This window comes from Macrobrachium nipponense, chromosome 28 (genome assembly GCF_015104395.2).
Source record: "Macrobrachium nipponense isolate FS-2020 chromosome 28, ASM1510439v2, whole genome shotgun sequence".
Taxonomy (NCBI): domain Eukaryota; kingdom Metazoa; phylum Arthropoda; class Malacostraca; order Decapoda; family Palaemonidae; genus Macrobrachium; species Macrobrachium nipponense.
This window is the reverse complement of record NC_087217.1, coordinates 20,716,330-20,720,667: the sequence shown is the minus strand read 5'-3', so window position 1 is coordinate 20,720,667 and position 4,338 is coordinate 20,716,330.

Genomic DNA, 4,338 nt, shown 5'->3' with positions numbered 1-4,338 from the left:
ATTTGAACTGAAAGCTCTGGTTTATAGGCCTCTAGTAACACAAAGCAGCTTACACCAGAACTCTAAGGTCTATCGCAAGAACCAATACCTCCCATAGTTTAGTTCTATCCATTATTATCAGCATCAATAAACATAAATTATCATCTTCAAGAAATGAACGTGCAACAAATTCTCATGCCGATGAATATAACTGAACAAACGCACTGTCTGATTTTCATAATATTTAGATTCTCGGACGTACGTCTCGTGAAACTAAATAAATATATTTCATAATATTTGAGAGACACGGACGCACATCTCGTTACAAATTGTACTTCAGGGAAAAATAGTGAAAAGAGTAACACAAATAAATAAATAAATAAACAGCTTAAATGCCAAAGGAACAGACGTGGGAGAGAGAAATAGGGAGAGAGGAGACGGAGGAAAAGGCCAAGAGCGTGGGTATGTCGATATCTCCGTGCATCGGCAGGTCAATACGAAAGCTGGCGCATGCGCACTTGACCTATTTAATCATTACGAAAAACAGCTAAGTTAACTTCCTCTAGGAACAGACGTAGAATAAAAATGAAGATAAATTCTGACATTTAACTGATAAACTCCTTGTACAGTACATGATTACCGCCGCCTACGAATTTCGATAGAGGTCTTCTTGTACTGTAATTGCTACTGTGTCAGTAGGTATGTTGATTTAAGAGTTAGTTCGTTAAGGCGTTATCAAAATTTTTCATTAATATATCGACTTATAAGTTAGTCTGTCCAGATGTCTTCAAATTATTCCATTAATGTAATGACGTATTTCTATGAATGGGTCAAGATATGAATAAGGAACACTTAGGGGATTCAGGAATTTTTCTTTCACTCCCTCACCTTTGTAAAGTAGGAATTTCTTTTTTTGGGGGGTGGGGGGTGGGGGGGAATAAGGTACTTAGTCTTGACAGCGCTCTCTACTTCGTTACTATCACCCTTCAAATTCCCGTTGATGTCTGTTATCACAAGAACAATCTGTCATAAAGTCTTCCGCTTTCGTTGCTGCCCCCTTATCTCAAACTGCTTCGTCAGCAGATATCGTCAGGACATCTTGAAGGACCTACAGATCGTGCAGGACGCTTCGTGAACCATTAACTTCATATATTTTCTCCCCAGTCTGAAATATCCGCATTCCGTTCCGAGGAAGCAGTGTGCATGGTAATGCATTCCAGGATTGTTCCACTGGAATGTGACGCCAAGGATGATAATAATAATAATAATAATAATAATAATAATAATAATAATAATAATAATAATAATATTCAGTAACCTACCTCTTTATGAGTTACAAATTTTGTCCCTTGGTGTTCGCTGAAACAGGTGGGAGCATTTTGTCTCTTGAACTGTAGCCAACGTAAAGAGAATAAGGTAAATTTAGTTTTGGACGAGCACTCCAAGACGCCATCGAACCATTCTTAGATTCTTCAAGAGAGAGAGAGAGAGAGAGAGAGAGAGAGAGAGAGAGAGAGAGAGAGAGAGAGAACATGTTCTCACATTAAACAAGAGACGATTAACTGCCTCTATCTGTAATTAAGTGCATTTCGTCTATTGTTTTCAAAGCTGGCCTAAATAACCACAACATTCTCTCTCTCTCTCTCTCTCTCTCTCTCTCTCTCACACAAATGTACGTCCATGTGCAATGTAAAGTAATCAATACTTCCAGATTAAAAGCAATTAATCCTCTCTCTCTCTCTCTCTCTCTCTCTCTCTCTCTCTCTCTCTCTCTGAAAAATAGTACATTCATACATATGTCCAGTGCCATACCTACCAGATTGAACTACTCTCTCTCTCTCTCTCTCTCTCTCTCTCTCTCTCTCTCTCTCTCTCTCTCTCTCTCTCTCTCTCTCTCTCTCTGACAGGAGTACAACCATTATATAAAGTAACCAATCCTTTCAGATTTAAACTAATTAATTCCCTATCTCTCTCTTGTCACTAAAGTTCAAAGTTCATCCCAGCAAACTACTACTTCCCACCCACTCTCCATAATTCACTACAGCACAGCTCAGCCACTCGCCCCCCCAAAAAAACGAAAAGTTCATTCAACAGATCATTCTTTTCGTTAAACGGTGCCCGTATAACGAGAGGGACGTCCGTCTCCCGTGCCAAGTTTGCTGTCAGCGCCCAGAGAGCAGGGCACCTTCTTCGTATCAACAAACAAACACAACCACTAACAAAGGGTACTCTCTCTAACCCTTCTCGTGTATGCGACCGCCTCTACTCAACTAAGGACTGGCTGCTGATACTAATGAATACCGGGGTTTGCTTCATATGAAATTATGCAGATCATGAATACTGATTATAATAATAATGCATAACCTTGACTTTGATTAGTCATTAAATTATATATTCAACAGCCTGTTCCAATAACTCGGTGCGCAAAAGTAGTTTGAGTAATGAATGCTAAGACGCATTAACACTCACACACTCACATAGATATACTGTCTATATAATATTTATATATAACTAAGTATATATCTATACATATACAACATAGACATATATATAATTTGCATACATATATATTTATATGTAACACTAAATATCGTTAGTGGATGCATACAAAAATAATATTACATACAATAATAAGCAAAATTCTCAAGCGAAATTAAATCCTAATAGAATTTTGTAAACGGAAAATGTAAAAAAAAAGAGAAATACAAGAGAAAACGATATTATGATTAACTTCGGATAAAGTGGAGGGGAAAGGAGAAACGAGAGAGAGAAAGGGGAGAACAGAAACACGAGGAAAGGGATATGTGGATAGTGTCATGGGACGTGTTGGGGGGGGGGGGGAGTCTGTTGCTGCTTGGGGTGAGGTCGGAGGGGGGTTGGGGGCGGTGGTTGGAGGGAGGCTGGCAGATCTGTTACCACAATGCCACAGATATCTCTGGCATTGGAGCCCACCTTCCCAGTGGAGGAGGAGGAGGAGGAGGAGGAGGAGAGAGAGCGAGAGAGAGATCAGATGATAGCGATTAAGGAAGATTATGTGAAAAAACTAGACGAGAAGAATTAAGACGTGGGTTGCTCGTTGATGGAAACCTATTACGAATGACACTAGCAATAAGGGAAGGAAATTTATCCCGCTGTAATAATAATAATAATAATAATAATAATAATAATAATAATAATACTATTATTATTATTATTATATATTATTATTATTATTATTATAAACTGCTGTGAAAACATAATTTAATGAAAAAATCTTGGAAGCAGAATTGTTTATACATAATTTATCCAAATGAACACTAGGTAACTACAGGGATAATATATATATATATATATATATATATATATATATATATATATATATATATATATATATATATATATATATATATATATACAGAGAGAGAGGAGAGAGAGAGGAGAGAGAGAGATAGAGAGAGAGAGAGAGAGAGAGAATCAAAACAATAAAAATCATCGCCAATTAGCAGCAGCGACGCCCTAAACCCAGCCAGCTGCTGCCCAAAAGTACGATCCACCATGATAAAGAGCCTGGCAAATATTGAAGACCCGGACAATAAAGAATCGGAAGGCGCAAAGCGACGCCAGAAAAATCAATAACCAAAAATGACTAAGTATATAATCCTTGGGGATATAATCTCTTCAGTGCCAATGACGTCACTCCTGAATGCCAATCGGAGGGTTTCCAGAATAAGTGTTGCATGAGAGAGAGAGAGAGAGAGAGGAGAGAAGAGAGAGAGAGAGAGAGGGGGGGGGGGGGGGGACACTGTATTCCACTTATCTTAGTTAAACTATAACTAGCAATATTAATTATATTTCAAAATAAGTGTTGGAGGAGAGAGAGAGAGAGAGAGAGAGAGAGAGAAGGGGGGGGGGGGACATTGTATTCCACTCCTCATAGTTGAACCATAACTTAACAATGACTAATGACACTAAGAACATTAATATTACTCGCAGTCAATTTATACCCTTAAACATCTAATTAAGCAAAGGGGAAGTACACATTCACCACAGGTATACATGTTATCTAAAACACATACATAGTCTACGGCAGAACACAAACATAATCTACGACATAAATATAACAGGGAAAACCTGTCATATGCAAATCGAAAAAGTGTAGCAAGTATACCATAATAATAGTCAACATCTTAAAGACAGCCATTATTTCTACGAATCTTATGCACATCTTCATTTGCAATCTACTATATAATTAATCGTAATATCTACACATATTTTCGTGTGTGAAACAACAATTTGTCAACGAATAATGAACTAAGGGTTTACAGGTCCCACCATCCAGATAGGAATCTCCAATCTATTAAATGACGGTCATATCTTAAA